We start from the raw sequence: 19,406 nt of genomic DNA, 5'->3' as shown, positions 1-19,406 counted from the left end.
AGCCTCCATTTATCCTGGCACTTGGCATGGAGTTGGGGCTCTGAGAGAAATCATGCCCATGCACTTCATGCTGGAATCCCACATGCCCCAGCTTGTATATTCAGCAATAGCACAGAGTTGATATCTTTGGATCCTTGATTCCGTACACAGCCACTTGACCTGAGGTGTATCATGGTGTGCTGCTTGGGAAAATGGATTTTTGTGCATTCAGTTCCTCTGCTCAGCTTGCTTTGCCTCCGTTGTGGAACTACGGAGAATGAATTTCTTCAGATACCTGAATGAGAAAATGGGGAAATGATGCTTGATTTGGATAAGATCTGTTCTTACTTTCCTAGTGTTATGGCTGAGTTGGGGTCAGTTGAACCAAGCTGTAATTCCTGGTTCCCATAGTGAATTACTACATTTTGTGTGGTTTGGGCTGTTCTGCTACCATCTTGTGTCTGACCTGGCACATGAGTACAGAAAGAGTTTGAATGTGAGTTTACAGGAACTCTAAAAGGGAAACACTTGTGGGAAAAGCTAAGACTACCAGAACCTCAGCCTGTCTTGGCATCAGCTGTACAGTGCAGAATCTAGGATTTAGAATCTTCCTCTTCTACTCTTTGGTTTTTCCATTGAATGTGTGAGAGATGCTAATCTCTGCTTTCCAGAGCATGAAACTTGATTGTAGGAGAGGAGGTGTTACTGCATAAATGTGTTCATTTTTAGACATAATTTGCCGTAACTTCTTTGCAGTAAAACAAAACAGCTGTAGCTGAAGTTCACCCAAAATTCCTGATGATTCGCTTCCAGCTACCCTTCTGCAGGAATGCAGTGCTACAAAGTGTGTTGAGGTGTGGGCAGTTGCACACAGGGTTGGAAGTGGGGAGTGAGGCTGAGAGCCAAGCCTCTCCACCTTGGTATAAAGCTGCAATGAATACAGACAAAGGAAATGGACCTCTTGCAATGTATGAGGGATGGAGAAACTGGAATTGGCCTAAGATTGCTTCAGAGATTTTGCTGAGGCATGTGAAGGCCAGACTGAGGTTAGGTGGTTTTGTGGGGAGTGACTACATGGCCAAAACCAAATTCTTCTCACCCTCTTGAAGCAATCCTCTACTTAAGCTGTATGTTGGCCCATACCCACCCCTTATTTTAGGGATTTGTGCTAACATAATACTGAAGGCCTGTAAACCCATGCAATTTTCTGAGTAATTTTAGAAATCTCATCTCTTACCAGAAGGAACAGCTGTTTGGGGCTTTCTTGTGCTCCAGTAGCTGAAGTGTGAGGTTGCCTTGAGATAAGATAGTGCTGTTTTTACAGCGGTGGGTGAAGAAGTGCAAGGATATAAAATTCCCAGCAGTCCTCTTGGAGGATGATGAAAGTAGCTGTGGGGGTTTCAGGTTTGTCTGAAGAAGTGGCTTGCTGAATAGAAGCTAGCTCAAATTTGCAGAGGACTGTAGTGCTGGTGTGGAACAGACTCAGACCACCACTTAGGGAAAATTGGCAGCCTCTTCTTGTCTGTGACTAAAGCAGTCAGCAGGGGTATTCAGTCTTCTCCCTCCTAGGCCCTTTTATATTGGGAGCAACATGCAATACACTGGTAGCAATTGTCTACATTGGTGAAACTAAAAATTATAGGCCAAAAATGTTGCCTTGGTGTCTTCTAGCAAGACATTGAATGGTTGCCTTTGTGCTCACCCATTGAGAGCATCTCACTGACTGCTCTCTTCTATGCTGAGCTGTGCTGTCTTATTTCCTTCTGCTCACTAGTTTCCTGTCCATCTTCTGTTCTTTCTCTCCATTTTACTCCCCATCCTAAACAGCCTATGGACTCTGTGTTCAGATGTTGCATAGCTCCATGCACAATGAGACCCTGTTTCAAGATGGGAATGTGCTACACAGTATTGCTATTAAAAACCGAGGGCTCAGATATAGATCGTCCATGGGCTGTCAGGGTGGAGGGGCTGGGCAGCTGCTGGCTGTTCTCGTAATGAATCTTTTCGGGTTTAGAAGACTTCCACGACATCCTCCCTGGAGCCCCAGGTGTGCCCTGCTCCCTGACTCAGCTCCGTGCTGTGAAGCCTTGCTCCCCGGCAGCTTTCCTGGCCGAGCCACCCTGCCCGGGCGCTGGGATGCTGGGGTGGCTCCCGCGGTGCAGGGCCAGCAGCCGTGCGGCAGCCCTGGTGTGCAGCCAGACCCTGATGCGGTGCTTGGCCGCCAGAGGGGGACCGGTAGCTCCCTTTAAGAGTGGCCAGCTTCAGCTCTCTTGTCTGGGTCTGTTGTTTTGGTTTGTTTTTGTTTAGGTTTTTTATTATTATTATTTTTTATTGGTTTTGTGGGGGTTTTGTGGGTTTTTTTTGTTGGTTTTTTTTGTTGGTTTTTTTTTTGTTCAGCAGACTTCTTAATCTACCAAAGAAGTTGGCTGGTAGAATCACTTGCTGTGCTTCTAATCCCCAAACCGGAGTGTGTGAGAAGTGAGCATCTAGAAAGCATCTGCTGGTTCTGCACAAGTCCCTGTTGCACCAGTTCCCTTTGTCCTTTTGTTTTCCAACAGGCAACACATTTAAAATGCATGAAAGGAAGTTGGATTTACATATGTATGATTAGCTTGCAGCATTCTCTCAGGAGACTCAGCACAAATAGCTTAGTAAGAGTAATGTGCTTAAATACGAACAAACAACAGCAGTAACACTAACCAGATTAGATGTGTTCCCTCAGGCTTTGAGACACAGGTTAGTCATCAGTGTGTGAGGAGAGAGGGAGTTTTAATGTGTGGACCAGGAAATCAAAATTGAGCTGGTGCGTGGAAAGAATTGGTATTCTCTTTTTAGGACTCATTACAGCATAATGGATTTTTTTTATTAACTGCAGGCACCACTGGCCTTTCCAGAGAACCTGGGAGAGTGTAAGCTGATGTGAGTTTGGATGAGTAAGTGGCTGGAACAGTGCAGCAGCTCCAGGGACAGGAAGGAAAAAGGACCCTGTTATCACCCTCTGGGGGGCAACTGTCCTGAAGTGGCCCCTGCACAGGCCAGTGCCTTCCTTGAATACTCTTTGCATCAGGTTGTTTTTGAGTAGAGGTGGCTTGGGCCAGCTAACCTTACACTTTGCAGTTAGCACTGTCAGTAAGCCTCTTGGCAGTGCCTTTGGAAAGTGCTCTAAGAATGTATTTCTAGGAGTTGTCTCTGCTGTGCCTCATGTCCTCTGGTTCCTCCTCCTGGGCAGGGCTGAGCTTCAAGTTTGAAGTGGCAGAATGTCAGAGGAGCTGTGTAACAAATACATTACTGAGGTGTAATGCACTTGATGCTGTGGAGCTAATTCAGGCCTGAACTCTGACCTTGACAGAGCTGCTTCCCCAGCAGTGTAAGGAGCAGAGGGAAAGGCAGGCACCAGGTCAGTCAACAACAGCAGAGGTTTGGAAGGTGGTAAAGAGTCATGGGACTGGTGATGTTGGACTCAAGAGGCATTTTTGGAAGTGCAGAAATGCTTCTTGGTCAGAAAGTACCTGGACTTTCTGACTGCATTTCTCAGCAGGATCCTTGATCCTTAAAAGCTCAGTTAGTGCTGGAGGTTTAGGATTGCATGGAACAGGTAACCCATGGAGATGGGGAGAGGAACAGAGTTTGATATGAGATAGTGGTGTTGAAGTTTATAAGAGACTGAAGGAAACACACTGCTTCTCATGCCTTTGTCTGGTTGAACAAGGTCAAAGTGACAGCCAGCAGGGATTGAAAGGCAAAAAAGCACGTGGCCAATCAAAACTGTCTGCTCCACATATGGACTGAGGAAAGCAAGAGCTTTCCTGCCTATCCTCCTAAGGGCAGATAAGAGTGTGACATGCATGTGGATAATGAAAACATCCATGGCTAAATAAGATTTAAAGCAAATAAACATTCCTGCTTCAGGGCCAAAGCCTGTCTCTGACAGACAGAAGTCAGAAAGGAGGTTTTTTCCTGATTTTCTTGAAGCTATCCACTGTCCTGTGCTGGATGCTGACCTGGAGGAGTGTTTGGTAGCTGGTGGCCCTAGGTAGGAAGAAGGTAGAATCTGCTTTAATCCTGTCATTGTGCTAACTAGACTTGAGCCAATTTAATACATGAGTAAGGAGCAGGCATATCCTTCACAACACTGGGTGCTAATGTCTTTCCAGAAAACCCCCTCTCACATAGGGGAGGGCCACCCTCAGCACCCTGCTGTGTCTCTAAGAGGGATTACATGGAAAACGGGCTCTTCCTCCTTCCGTGTGGTCCCAGCACAGCACTTACTGTGTTTCCAGTGGATGTATCAATGTAGAGCTCCACCAAATATGGTGAGAAGTCTTCGACATGTTTCCAGAGTGCCTAGGAGTCTGCTGTTAGTCAAATTTCAGTATTGTTGTTCTGTTTGCTTGGTAGCTAATTTCTTTTTCACTCTCTGAATTGTTGTATGGGTTGTTGATGACAAGGCCTGAGCCTGGAAGAGAGCTGTGTTGTGGTGCTGCATTAGGGAGCCCCACACCTGTGCTCTTACATGTCCTGGAGCTGGCAGACTCATAGCAGGGAGTGTGCACTGCTCTGTGGGGCCAACACCCGCCCTACGCCCTTCCTGAGCTGTGAAGCCTGCTTGTAGATAAAAGAGTACCTTTTGTCCTCTGTGGTCTCAGCCTGGAACAGGTTTGAGGAGAAGGAGGGCTGTCTCCTGAAGCTCATCCTTGGTGAGCCCCATGGAGAGGTGGATGCAGCTGTAGTTTCTTTTCTGCCTCCTCACCTTCGTTCATCTCCCTCCATCTCATCCTCTGCCTTATTCTTTTCCACTATTGCTCCTTCCTCTCTGCCAGTATGGCAGTGGAGAAGATGGAATACTCTGATGAACTCTGGCTTGGCCTTCTCCCTTCTGTCCAGGAAGAGCACTCTCCACGGTTTTCTCTGGCTGCCTTTTGCCTTTCTAATCAGTCACGGTAATTTACCCTGGCACTGTTTGGCAGGGGCTGTACCTTGGCATCATGAGCAGCCAGGGTCAGCTGTCAGCCTCTGAGCCATGAGCCTAATGCAACAGAACAGATGTAGGTATTTTTTCCAAGTTTTTCCTGGGCAGCAGGATTAAAGTCTCTGTTCTCAGCTGGGGTCCCCGGTGTAGTCACTTCCCTCTGTGTTACACAACACCCTATTAAGAAAAACAGCACAAACATGTTCATTGGGATCCCTTCCCCCACCCCTACAAGGCCAAGGAGCAGAGGCAAGGGAGGTTTCCAAAGGCTGAAGAGCTGTCTGTTTGGTCCAGGAGCCCTGGGATAATCCCGCCCAGCTATCCTCCTGTGAAAGGGCCCTGCCTCTCTCTGCTGTTCTCCATCCTTGTGGTGCCAGGGGTAATAGGGAACACAGAGGAGGGTGGTGGTGGTAAAAGAGCAGCAGGGTCATGTTGTTCTTACATGCATCTGGCTGTATGCAAACTTGAGTGAGTACCAATGCAGGGAGAAATTACTGTGGCAGCAGCAACCCTGCCAGGCCTGGGGTCTGTGCCACCCCACTGGGCTGCAGGCTCCTGAGTGTGCGTGTGTGTGCATGAGCAAGCAAGCAAACAACAGCATGTGATGAGAAACCCCAAGGGCAAGGGAGAAGGGCTAAGGTGCAGTCCACGGTCTAGACTTGCTTGAATTCAAAGGTGTCACGTCCTGAGAAGAACTGCGTCTTCTGATTGCAAAAGTACTGAGAGAGCTTGCTGGAAATGGAGGCAGCGTGCTCTCCATAGATGATCCTGAAGTGGCTGGCCACAGAGAGGGACTGCAGGCACCCTTGGTGAGCAGGAGAGGGCTTTCCCAGCAAACCAAAGGGAGCAGTCAAGTTCATGTGAGCACATGAGGATCTGCTGCCTGTGTGCACCAATTACTCGCTTTAGTGACAAAAGACCATAAATGAACAAGAGAGTTAATTAGGTTTGCAGCAGGCCAGGTCTGGAAGCCTGCAGAGCTGAGAAATTTGGAAAAGGTTCAAAGGCACAGGGAGAGGAGAAGGCCCTGGAGCTCTGGGTAGCAAAGGTTCTGCTGGTTTTTCCCCTCAGAGAGCACCAAGAAAAAACATCTCTGACCTGAAGGATGGTCCCCAGGAGGGGGAGAGACCAGCTCCTGGCAGCATCTGTTTGTTCAGGCCTCCAATGAAGGACTTAAACAGCTTGTTAATTCACTGCTTCGTACAGCTGCAGACCCTTTGTCGTTGCAAACAAGCCTCCGGGGCAGTGTGTGCAGTTGTGAGCCAGCTTTCACTGTGGTACTCTGTGCACTGGATGAACCAGTGAGCTGTCAGCAGGGCTGGGGGGCATATTGCAGCTGTCTGGCCCATGTCTATTAAAATGCTTGCAGCAGGTCCTTTCCATCTGCTTTGGCCCAGGAGTGACCCTTGCAAACCTCCTCTCCCTTGTAGTCGCCTCAGCAGATGGTGGGAAGGCAGATGGAAAGAGAAATCTCTGAAGTTTTAGCAATAGAAAAATCCGACCTTGTGATACCTCTCACCCTAGCACCCAGGTACTGGGTTCTTGCAATGCCACCTTAACCCCCTGAGCCGTGGTCTGTGTCCCTTCTCCCAGCCCCTTGGAGCACCTCCTGCTCCCTTCTCTGGACCTCAGTGGAGGCTCTGGATGGCATCCAGTTGGAAGAAAGCCTGCCCTAGCTCTGCAAGCAGAGTGGGAAGGGGCAGCCATGTTATGAGAGAAGCTCACAGCATGACAAGAGCTGAGGAGCACTAGTGCTCTAGATGATGTCTTGCTGGGGTCTTGGGGTCCATGACCAGGGGCTGAGGGTGTTCAGCTGTGGTGAATCACTGCAAACCACCTTGAGCAGCTGCTCTCGACTACCCCCTCTTGTACCCTGGATGCATAAAGTCTCCTTTGGGAGGGGGGCAGAGGGTCCTTTCCCTATCTGCAATTGTGGGGATTGCAGGAGTTCAAGGAGGTGGAACGGCACACTTGGCTCATGGGAACACTGGAAGAAGTTCCAGCTCAGCAAGGGTGCTGAGGACAGCTGAGCTGTGTACTGCCTGCCAGACTGCACCAGCTGCTCTGGAGTCGGGACTCAAACCCAAGCTTGGTCACCCTTCCAGGCTTTTCCTTCACCTCATTTGTTAGTGGCTTCAGATGCAAATTCAGTGGCCGGTATGTGGAGGCTTGGTTGGTTTTGCAGGGCTCCTGTCCAGCTGCCCTCATTCAATGTGCCTCCCTGGTGGGCCTGGCTGGATGTGAGCACTGCAAAGGTCTTGGAGGGAATGTGTGGGGCATCCAGGTTATAGTGCTGTTGCCTTCCTCTCTGTGTGATGGTGGTGGTTGGCTTGGACAGAGGACAGGCCCTTGCCATAACACAAGCGATGTCAATGCATCCAAGTACAATGCAGAAGTGGAAGGTTTGCTCTGCAGAGGCTGTTCACCCCACCTCACATTAGTACAACACAGCTTGTGAGAGATGACCTTTCCTCCTGCAAAGTAGCTTGTGCAGGCAGTGTGGACAAGAAGCAAGAAACAGACTGAAAAGAAATAGCAGGATAGTGGAGAAAAGCTTGGCAAGGTCGCCAGGCCTGCAAATGCAAAGATGTCCAGGGGCCATGTAGAGGGGCTCCACTGTAGTGCTTGGTACCAGGCCCAGCCTGAAGCTCTAGCACCATTTAGTAGGCTGGACCAGCCTTGGCCTCAGTCTTGTTTGGCTGGGTGAAGCAGCTGTCATCATGTCCCAAGTACAGTATCATTGTCACTTTTTAATTCCTCCAATGAGGTGTTGCAAACAGATATTCATGTGCTGTAGCTGTACTTTGGAATTAGACTTTTCTCTGGGGGCAAGCAGTGATAAGTGTTAAGAGCTGTTTGGTTCCCAAACTCTTGTGTTTCTGAACTGGTTTCTAACAAAAGCAGAAGTCACAAAGCTGGGGAAGAGGCTGTGTTCCCTGCCAGAAGCATTCTGATGGCCTGGGAAGGGATCATCCTAAACTGGTGGTGCCCTCCCAGCAGCTGGGGTTCATAACCAGGCTAAGGTCATTGGTAGTGTTACCTGACAGCTGCTAATTGGGTTTGCCCTTGTTCAGTGCCTGCCCCTGGGATTTCCTTGGCAGCTGCAGGGGCAGATCTGGGTCTGTGGACATGGGCCCCCTGTAGGAAGAGGCTGCTGTGATAAATGACCGTCAATGAATAAGAGAAAGGGGTAGAAGAAGAAAGTTGCCAAAGCTTTAACTCCGGTGAGTGCAGAGGTTCAGCCTGGTTCAGATCTGCTGGCAGGCAGGGAAGGGTCCTTGGCCAGCCAGGGTGTTAACAAGCCAGAGGTGAGCTTGGGTGAATAGGACACCAGCACATGTTGCATAAGTCAGACTTAAAGTGCCGGAGAAAGCCTCCAGGGAGATTAAGTGTCTTAAGTGTCATCAGCTCTGCAGAGATAATGAGAACCAGAAAACACCAGGAGGTGAAATGGCACAGACCTGTGAAAACAGGCTTGTGGGCCTGGGATTCTCATGGATCTGTGCTGACTGCAAGGGTTGGTAGGGAGGGTGGCCATGGGGTAGTCTGGTATTTATGGAGGGGCTGAAGAGTTAATCCTCCTAAATCTCAGAGGCAGTCAACTCTGAAAGACAAAAGTCTGCCTCCCAAGTGATGTCCCCTGCTCCTCACCCCTGCTTCTTCAGTTATCTTGAACAGAAAGCAAGAAACAGGGAAAACGGCAAGGGCTGAATCTGTTATCACTGTGTTTTCATGGTCGGGGAGAATGAGGCTCCAGGCTCCTCTTGACCAAGGCCCTGCAACTTGGGGAGCCCCTTGGGACTGGAGCCAGGAAGTGCAGCTAAAAGCATGTGTGGGTCTACAGGTGTCCCATTCCCAAGAGGGGCACCTCCACCTTCTCTGATGGTGACCAAACCCATTACAGCAAAGTTGGTGGATGGCCACCTGTGTTAGAGGCCAGGAAAGAGTTAATGATGCTGGAGCAAGTTGCCCAGGGAGGCTGTGGAGCCTCTATCTTCAGAGGGGTTCAAAATCTCCATCGAATGTGACTCCAGCATCCTGGCCTGAGCAGGGGACTGGGCCCTTCTCCAGAGGTCAAATCCCACCTCAACCAGTCTGTGAGTGTGTGGGAGAGCACCAGGGGATGATCTCCACTGCCAGGACAGCCTGCTTTTGTCTGCCCACAAAGGCTGAGTTCCCAGGCTTGGGAGAAACTGTGTTGGCTGTGAGATCTCAAGCTGGATTAAGTGGCAAAGGCAAATCCTCAGCTTTGGGAAGAGCACACTTGACCTCTGCCTCTACAGAGTTATGTTCTCCCTTGGGAGGAAGTGTTGGCTCAGCTGCTAAACAAAGCACTGGCTGTCATGAGCAGGACCTGCCTGCCTCAGGGAGGGAGGGCCTGGGGTGGGGGTCAGATTTATAGTCCAGGGGGAGGAAGAGACAACACACTCATTGACCTGTATTCTTAGAGGTGACCAGCTCAATTTAATGAGAAATGTGAATTCTACACTGCCTCCTCTCTCAGTAAAAGTACACCATCTGGAATGGTCTGGGCAGATGGACCCACTGACACACGCAGAAGCAAAAGGGAATTTTGCTTGGCAAAATCCAAATGATGTTTTGAATCCCCTTCCCTTATTTTCCAACCTGTTCTCTGTTATGTCTTGCAGTGCTTCAACCTGAATTCCTTCTAGCAACTTTGTGGGTTCTCAAGTCCCATGGAAGAAGTATCCAGTGGCAGAACTGGGCCCTAGCATGGACCTCAGACAATGTTATATGTGCTCAGTGGTAGCAGCAGATAAACATGGTGGTTCCCCCTAAGCAGTGACCTGTGTACAGCTCTCACATTAATTCAGGCGTTTTCTCCTGCCACATTTCATAGACCAAAGGGCAGGAGAAAACACTTGAATTAATGTGAGAGCTGTACACAGGTACATAAAGACAAAGAAATTGGCTGAGTGCAAAGCACCATAGAAATGTATTTGTATCTTCATCACTACAAGTACACTGTTTGAAGCTTTGGGGTTACCCCTGACCTTCTCACCTTTATCTCTCCCCAGGCTCCTCCACTAAATCCTCTTGAATTTGGAACCACTTTGAATTAGTGACTCCAAAGAGGTCATTCAGTATTACTGAGAGCATGTGACTTTGGGAGGGAAGATATTCACTGGGGTGAAGCTGATGAAAGAATACATGTTTGCCCCGGTCTCCAAACGGCTCAGTGGTCTCCAATAGTGCTCAGCGCTATGGTAGCAGGGTGGTTTCTCTTTCAGGGGTGATGAGAGCATGGTAAGGTAGTCAGAACTGCAGGACAGGAGTGTTGCCTTCACCTGCAGATGGACTGTCAAAATGGAAGGAGATGAGAGGATTGTTAATCAGCTGCTGATTAACTTCGGCCCAGACCATCTGAAGATCTTGTGGGAAACAGCCACCACATTACCAAAGCTCTCCTGCATACTGGGGGTAGAGCTGCCCTATCAGCTTTACAGGTTGTGTCTCTTGCCTCTGTCACTCACACCCCTAAGTATCAGCTGTGTTTCTGCTGGTGGGGGATGACTGGAAAGAAACCAAAACCTGTAGAGTATGTTACTGAACGCTTCTGTGGGAGGTCTGTTGTTAGCACCGGTGTGAGTGCTGCACATCTGAGAAGCAAATACGATGAGAGGGGCTACACACTTAAAACAATTCAGGGCAGTGGGCCACGTTCCTCCTTTAGATCTTCTTGGTGCTGACAAACCCATTAGTGGCAGCTTGGTGCTGCTGCTGATCAAGACTTTGTTGAGAGCAAAAGCCCTGGAGTCTGTTGGCAGCTGAGTTTTGCACAGGACCAAGCTGATGGAGTCAGTTCCTCCCTCCCAACCCATATGGTGCAGATTCACAATCAATTTTCTGAGCACGTGGAGTTTCTGGGAGATGTTTGGCTTTGTGTAGCTGCGTCAGCGGGTTCTGGGGTGGGAAGGGCACTGGATTCCACTTCCCTGTTTCCTTCCTAGAGCCTTGCTGACACAGCTTCCTGGACCACTAGTGTCAGGAAGGGGCAGTTCAGTTTCTGGGGGAAGGTGGGAGGGAGGAGAGGCTCAGCCCAACCTGCATGGGGCGTGAGAAGGGCACCAAACCATCCTCGTAGCCCAGCTGCTTCCTCCACTAAAGCAACCAGACAGAGTTTCTGCCATACTCAGACTGTTTGGAAACATGTTGATAAACTTCCAAATGTCTATTTTACAATCCAGATGTGCTAGTCTTGGCTGTAAACCCTCATCTGAAGAACAGGTGTGCTATAATGTTTCTAGCAGTGGCTCTGAAGCCAGCTGGAGGCTTGAACTGAGCAGGGGCCAAGGAGCTGATGCCATATAGGATATGGATACTAGGGCAGGGACAGGTGAGGCAGAGAGCTGTAGGTCAGCTGTAGTTCACATCAACTCAGAGTCAGACTGTGAGGGAAGAAAGGGGCAAGCTGGAATATTCCTCAGCCCCCAGGCTCTGCTTAGCAGCACTGGAGCTGTCACAGAAGAGGCTGCCCTGCTTGTATGGGTAACACAGATGCATCCCTGGGGTGCATTGGCCTTGGGTGGATCTGTCCTGGTGAGGAGGCACAGGGCTAGAGCTGGCCACACCAATGGTTTCTGTTTTCAAGAGAAACCTCTGTGGTTTTTCTTGACATCCCCAGGAGCTTTGTGGTCATGGAGGCACTGCAGATCGGAGTCCCGCCCTGCTGGCATTGCCATGGGAACTGAAATAAGTGGGGCAGCTGCTTCCTAGGGCCAAACTTCACATGCACTTTTGTCCTGAAATCAGGTGTTCCTTCTGGGCTGGGAAATGTGTCTTGCTGGGCCTGGATCTGGATTCTGAAAGCTGTGCTGGGGAGAAGCACAGTCCCAGTGGAAGGACTGGTGGCAGCAGTGGGCTACCAAAGAGGAGCAGCAGTTCTCTGGTGTGGGAAGGAAAGCCAGCCCTAGGTACAGGCTGACAGGAAGCTTGTGGATGGTGGGGATGAGGCAGGGCACAAGGTGCTGATACCACACCACCTGAGTTACACATGGTGAACTCAAACATGAGGTCCATGCTCAAGCCTTTTGCTTTACTCCCCAGATCCCCAAACTTGCTCTCACATAGGATTTTAGCTTCACTGTTACCTCTTGGTGATTTGTGTAGCCTAAAGCTTTTGTCAGTGATGTTCATACCCTCCATAGCTCCCACAGATCCAGCCAGGCTTGCAGGGAAGCAGAGCCTGACTGAGAGCAACCTGCCATAGGAGCAGCTGCCTTTGCTGAATGTGGGCAGCAAGGTTGGGGTGACTCAGGCCAGGGTCCCATCTCCTTGTGGAACAAGGAACCAAAGTGGCATTGAGAGGGGTCCCCAGAGACAGCACTTTTCCTGCCACCTGGGGTTGCCCTGGCCAAGCTTTGTGCCCAGCCAGGAGCATTCAGCATGCCCATGTCCTTAATTTTGTTGCTTAATTTTCATCAGTTCCCAGATTGCACTCCTGGCTGGGGAAGAACTTTCCTGCTCTGTAGCCCTGTGTACCTTCCTCCTGGTCCTCTGCTGCCCATAGACCAGCCCAGCTTGCACAGCCTCAGAGCAGGCAGTTCTGACCTGATGCTCCCCAGAAATATCAGGAGCTCCCCATCTCCTTCAGTCCTGCCACCCTCCAGGAGCTTCTCTTGGCTCAGGGATGCAGAGGGCCTGGCTCTGGGAGGGAGGGAAAGGGTCTCTCCCACACTGATGATGCCAGCTGCCTTCCTCAGCTGCCACCTCTGCTCTCTGGGCTTGCCAGCCTGGAGAGAAGACAGGTGGCCACCTGTGCTGTTGGCACTGCTTTGTGCTTGAGCTGTGCAAGTCTTCCTTGCCTGCTCAGATGGGTTGAAATGGGGAGAGGCTGGGAAGGCAGAGGCATAGCCTGATAATGCATGCTGGAGCTGAGTACAGAGGTAATCATCGTCATCAGAGAACATTGTCCCTGCTTTTGTCCTTAGCTCCAAACTCCTCTGGGAGAGGAAGGAGAATCACAAATGCCATCTCTTTAATCATGTTATGGACTTCTGTGCAGGGCAGGGCCCCTCTCTGAGTGGGAAGTGGATGCTTCCCCATCTCCAGCTCCTTACGTTTCTCAGAAGATTATGACCTGATGTGGTATGGCAAGAAAGGGGGCTTTGCTCATCTTCTCTGCAGCTGACATGCATTTATTTCCTTGTTAGACTCTCATTCATCACTATTCTTATTTCCTGTAAGAGTGTGGGTCCTTTCTTAAAGCTGTGTGCCACACCTATATGTAGTCACCACCTGACAGTCGTCAGCATGGTAACTAGTGAGGGAGACTTGTGGAGCTGTGATGTCAGCAGAGGGCTGGATTCCCAGCCTGTGAAGTCATAGCTGGGAAATTAGGTACTCAGCCTAATCCCAATAATTACCCAATGGGACTGTAAAGTGTCAGTGCATGAGTCTGTTGCGTGATGACTATTTAAGCTCTAACACATCCCACCTAATAATTGCCACTTTTTTTTCAGTTCCCTAAGATTCACTTATTAATAAGCTATTAAACATCCCCTTGAAATCACTGCGTTGTAATGAGCTGAGATCACTGCTCACACAGCGATTGCAGTGCCCAAACTGGTAGGAAAGCACCTAAAATCCTGTGATGAGTGTGAGCTTGCAATCTCAATATGGCAGAGTAATCAAATATGCAGATGTAACATCACCCCACCAATCATTCTTATTTCAGGATCTACCATCGTCAGTTTTACTCTGTTATGCAAAGCTGATGGGCTGAAGAACTTAAAAGTCAAAATTCCCCATGTCCTGGGCAGCCACAATGAGGTTCTTAAGGAAGGTACAGTAACCTGAAGGAAATGAATTATTGCTTTTTAGGAAGATTACTTTGAATGAGAAGTAGGAATGAAACTACTTCAGTTGGTTTTTTGTAATCTCTTTGTTGTTAAGAAATTCAGCATGGGAGGAATTTCTCAGGAAGAACTTCTTCATCATAGTCTGGGCATTGCCTGGTTTCTTCTGTCCTCACTGCTGGATCAACTGGTTTGCATCTCTTCTATTTTCTACAGATTGTGGTTTCTTTCAGAAGGGCTGCCTGTGAAGTTGTACCAGACACCAGGAAGGGAGACTTTTCACTTAGGAGAGCACTTCAGGCTCCCTGCATACCCTCAACCTGCAGTTCCTGCTTCCCTGTTCCCTTCCAGTCTGTGGATGCTCAACAGCTGCCACAGGAATAGCCTTCTGGCATTGAGACCCCAGTGAAAAGGGGAAGAGAAGGTTATGGAAATTCACACTATCAGGGCCCTTTCCACTGTTTTCAGCAGTGCCCTGACCTCCCTCTTTTTGGGTCACAACCTATAAAAGATGGCAAGATGTTCTGCTTCCTTCTTCCCTTTCCCTCCTTAGTGAGGACAGCTGACAAATGAGTGGAACAGCTGAAGTCTCCCATCCAGCTGATGTCCTGAGCAAGCTTGTTCCACAGGGAACATGATGGAATGGATTTCCTGGTCAGGGCAGCATCTGTGCTCCTAGGGCATGATCTGGCTTTCCTGATTTTTAGGCCCTGTTCCCTGCCACATGCAGTTCCAGCTACAGGTATTGAAGAAGCAGAGAGGCCAGACCAGCCTCTTGGGAAGAGGGAAGATTGCAGTCAGATAATTTCAAACAGGACTTCATTAATTATAAATGGACAGACTCCCTTGAGCTGCTGTAGCTCTACATGAGTCACATTCTAACTGAGCATTCTTTTTTCTCCCAAGCAGTTGCCAAATGGGCTCTAAATAGTGTAATGAATAAATAAGGAACCAGCTGTGCTCTGCAGCCAGCCCAGCCAGGGCCTTTCTACAGCAGTAGCCCACAGCAATCTCCTCTGTGCCTCACACTGCACTCCCATCCCTTGGGTTCTGCCATCTGATCCTGCTCTCCAGGTCTTTTCTCCTAGTTGCATGTCTTTGTCTTCTCCTGTAACCTCTTTCTCAGCGTGTGCTCTCAGCCCTTGGGAGTGCATGGACATATGCTTAGCCAACAGCACGACCAAGAAACCCAGTTGTAGAACACCCAGTTGCCTGGTCTGTGCCTTCATCCCAGCAATTGCCCTGGTTAAATGGAAGCAGAAGGAATGATAAAACCAGCAAACCTTGGCTTTAGACTAAAGAACTGGACAATTTCTCTTCTGTTTTCTGACAACAAACCACTGCTTACACAGCTCTTAGCTGCCTGCTGGTGGACTCCTCCCAGGGAGAAGCCAAGATGTCCCCAAGGCTCTGAGGGATGCACCGAGAGTGTGTGGGGTGGCTGAAGGGCCAGGCTGTGTGTCTGGCTGTAGTGCCTTGTCTGTTGGGTGGAATGTCTACGTCCCTGGGTGGCATAAATATGAATGTGCTGAGCTGCGTGTGTCTCACGGCAAAGGCAATGGGTGGGAGTGCTGTCCATGGAGGATTTTCTGTCTGTTTGCAAATTCAGAGGCTGCTTTTCCTGCCTCTCTGATGCCCATGGTCACAGAGATCCTCTCCAGAGATCTCTCTGTACTGCTGCCTTGAAATTGTTTCTCTATCCAGCTCCCCATGGCTGCCCTGCTCTCCCTCCTGGTGTGAGCTGGATCCTTTCAGAGAAGCTGCAAGTTGTACCTCTGCAAGGCTGGCTCCACACCCCAATTTTTAAGCCAGTGAGGCTGGCCAACCTTCCCCTGCCCTTGAGCCCTTGAGCCCTGAGCAAGGGGATCACTCCTTCTTCCTCTGCGGGAGCTGCAGGCAGCTTCTGAATCCATGGAATGTGTTCCATCTGCAGTGCGTTACGGGTATGCTCACAGCAGAGGAAGAAGCACATGTGGGTTGTGAACCCTTCTGAAGAGGAAGAAAAGGGGCTAATTAATCGAAGGGATACAGTGCCAGGAGCCACATCTGGGGGCCAACTGGCCCTGGAAGCATGGCTCCCAGGTGTTACTGCCCCAAGAGAATTGTGCAGAGCTGGTGTGGACCCGATGGGTGGGGTAATGCAGGTGTGAGGGGGCCTAGCACAGAGGGGTCCCCATCAGCACAGTCTTGAAGAGTCCCTTCTCCCTATCCTTTGAGAGGGCTCAAGATGATGTGACTTAAGCTTGTCCCTCCAGGTCACAGCCTGCTTGGCCCCTCTGCCTCTGGCCCTGTGGCTTTGATCCTCAGCTGCCCAAGCACCCCACCCTCTCTGCCATGGACAGGCCAGGTGAGAAGTGTCATCAATGCAGGCCACACATTCTCTTCTTCTCTGCAGGATCTGATGAGCCCCTTGCTTTCTGAACCGGCTGCCAGGTCTGCCTCTTTCAGCTCAGTGCCCTGGCCCTAGAATGCATGGACAAAGCCACATGGTGAATTAAAGGAAGTGAAGGCAGTAAAAAGCACTTTGAGCTGCCTGCCTGAAGGTCATGTCCCCAGAGGAGCCCTGTGCTCCCTGCTGCTGGGGCTGGGCTGTCAAACCCTGCTTGCCAGCTTATTGCCCGATCCTCACTCTGCTGCTGCTGATTTCTCTTCCCAAGTGCGGGCTTGACCTCAGAAGCAAGCAGCCCAACCATCCACACTCTGCCTGTGCGAGTTCCTGAGCAATGAGGTATTTCATGTTTGACTGCTGAGCCCCCACTGTGCCGCATGCTGAAGCCCAACCTGCATTAGGACTCCCCACATCCTTCCTTTTTTCCAATGGGTTTGTTTTTGGGAATGGCCAAATATGAGCCACAGAGCACCTACACATAACCTCTGTGCCCTCAGCTCCTTGTGCCAGACAGCCCTTGGGGGACTGGGGGCCACTGCCCTCAGCTGGCCCCTGCTCTGCTGCAGCACTTCTGTGGGATCAAATGGCATCAGCATATCCCTGAAAAAGCTAAGGAGTGTTTGCATGTGTGAGGCTGCAAAGAGCTCGGTGTCCAGCTCCAGGGGGTTACTGTAAACACAGAGCTAAGCTCATTTGAGAAGGGATGCCAGCTCCCTGGGCCAGGCTCCATCGCAGCCAGGGGCGGCTGCAAGAGGTGCCAGGGGGGTGTTGATGGCTCTGTTGGGTTTGCACATCTTGTTACTCAGCCCCATTAGGGAGGCACAAGCTCCTGCAGCCCCACTACCCTTGGTGGGTACCAAGTGCCTACCCAAGTGCAGGCTCCTGTGCACATGTTGTCCCCTGGGAATGCTGAAGTCGTCTTCTTCTCTGGGGTGATCCAGCACCTCTGGGAAGGAGGAATCCATTTGTGCCCCCTGCTCTGGGGTCTTCTGCTCTGGCTTTGAACACTACCCTGGCTCTTGGCTGCTTTGTTTATGGCTTTGTTTATGGCATTGATAATTTTCTCGTGTCAGGTTTAGGCATAAGCATTCTTTCCACTGCTGCATAAGAAAGTAATTAGGTGAGGATGGAAAGGACATTCTTCTTCCTCAGAACAAAGAAACAAGCCACGACTGTTACTGGGCATTGCTTATGACATCCACTGCCATGCAAACTCCTGCCTTGTGACTGTCTCTGCCCTATACAGGACAGAGAGGCAAGCTGATTGCATCCCAGGAAGTGCCAAAGCACCCTCTGGCATTTCTGCTGCTCTGTAAGCCAGCTGCCAGCACCAAGGTGAAGCCTGAACCCACTCTGCCCATTATTCTGGTGACACCTGCTCACCTGTGAAGTTACCTCCCATCTCCCTCACTTGCCATCCCCAGCCAGAAATGATGTGCTGAGGTTCTGCTGCACTCCAGACCCAGCATGCTTTCAGGAGGATTCATTCACTGTGCTTTTGCTCCTTTCCCCGCTCCTCTGCACACTAGAGGGTAGGCAGCAGTGCTCCCATCCCAAAAGGGGGTGGCTGTGGTCTGAGAGAGCCTGAAAGTCGAGGGGCAATGAGAAGAAGGGAGATGGAGCCACTGGTTTCAAGTAGGAGAGGCTTTAGGAGCACAACTTCTGGAGGCTGGAGAGAGAGAACTGGGGGAGCTGGACAGGCCCCTCTGCCACAAAGCTGTTGGAAAGCAGACAGCTTGGTGAGGACCAGGAAAGGCAGCACCTGCAGTAGGAGAGGCTGAAGGGAGAGGAGCATCCGTTGAATGGGGCTGTAACATGCTGGGGGTGCAGTGGGCACAGGAAGAGGAGACAGTAGTCCTACGTTGCAGTCACCCCACACTTCAGAAGGGACAAAAGAAATCAGATCAAGTCATGGATTGATATGAAAATTTGCCTTTTAAACCCAGCGGCTGAGCTGCAGCACCTGGTTGAAGGAGCCCCTACCCTGTGAGCTGCTGAAAGATGCAAAGGTGTATCCAAAGGATCACTCTGTGCACACACAGAATTCCTTGTGCTCTCCTGCAGACATCCAGCTGCTGCACGCGAGGCCACCACAGGACCACTGCAGGGACAGAATCTCAGTATCTCCTTCCTGTGAGCATTTGCAGTGCCCTAATCTATCTCTTTGCATGTAGAGATGCAGCAGGAGGCCTTTAGTCACCCACTAAGGTAACCAATGCTTCTGTGTTGGAATGAGCCCACCCCAAATAAAAGGACAGTGTCTGCACTCCAGTGGGAGGATTTGCTCTTTGCCTAAGATGGCCAAGAGCAGCAGAGATCTGTAGAGATGTGGCAGAGCACAAGGTCAAGCTGATGTGTGTGGCTGAAAGAGGATTTGTGCCCCTGTTCTCCCTCCTCCTACTCTTCTCTCAGTCTTTCTCAGCACATATAAAACAAAGCAGTCATTTTAAGTCCTCCCTCGACCTCCTGGTACTCAGGCAGATGCAGATGGGGAGAAGAATGGACATCTACTCTAAGCTCCTGGAATATGTCTCCTGAAAGGACCTGGAGTTTAGAGGTGTGTCCTTTTCTACTCTGAACTTATACAAGGAAGATTATAAAGCCCCGAATGGAGTTGAGAAGATATAAGAGCTCTGGAGCCAGTGTGGGATAGCCAACAAGACTCTTCTCATTGCCGTGCCTTTCTCCTGGTAGATGCAATCCAGAGCAGCGAGAGAGCTAGCGGTGCTGATGCTGCTCCAGAAGTCCCCAGATGCTGAGGGGCAGCGGTGTATTCTTCTGGCATCCGTGTCTTCTGCTCCGTGCTCCCAAAGCCGGGGTCGCTTTCCTGAGCGTTCCCAGCTGCGTCGGGGCCCGGCGGGTGGCTGCGGGCCGGGCGTCGGGGCGGGCTGCGGGGGCTGCACTCCGCCTGCCGGACCGGCGGCGGCCGGGTCTCCCTGGCCAGGCAGGGGTTAAAGCTCCTCTGTTGTAGTTTGTTTCCCTTTGCCAAAGTGGGTGTTGCTGGAATGTCTCCTCTCCTAAGAAGGGGGGCCGAGCCGTGTCCTCTGGAGAGGGGGGATGTCAGCATCAAAAAGACACAAAGGGGGAGGTTTCCAAAAATAAAACCCTCCATCCCCTCCAGGCGCTGCTAGTGCCAGAGGCAGGCGCGAAGGTGCTCGGAGCTGCCTGCGGAGCGCGGGATCTCGCTGGCAGCCCGGAGAGCGGGGCCGGCCGCCCTTCTCCTCTTCCTCCTCCTGCGGGGGCCGCCCGG

The 19,406-nt window shown here is 50.6% G+C and overlaps 1 long non-coding RNA gene across 1 annotated transcript; it reads left to right on the top strand.

Annotated features, from left to right (window-relative positions):
* Positions 1–13,412: 13,412 nt before the first annotated feature.
* Positions 13,413–17,587, top strand: LOC147652647 (uncharacterized). The gene is made up of 2 exons (XR_015288299.1): positions 13,413–13,537; positions 13,647–17,587. It is a non-coding gene; the product is annotated as an uncharacterized LOC147652647 (long non-coding RNA).
* The last annotated feature ends 1,819 nt before the right edge of the window (positions 17,588–19,406 follow it).

Source organism: Cyanistes caeruleus, chromosome 6 (assembly GCF_971803275.1).
Source record: "Cyanistes caeruleus chromosome 6, bCyaCae1.hap1.1, whole genome shotgun sequence".
In the NCBI taxonomy this organism is placed as follows: domain Eukaryota; kingdom Metazoa; phylum Chordata; class Aves; order Passeriformes; family Paridae; genus Cyanistes; species Cyanistes caeruleus.
Note: the sequence above shows the minus strand (reverse complement) of the source record. Positions and strands in the feature narration are given on the sequence as shown.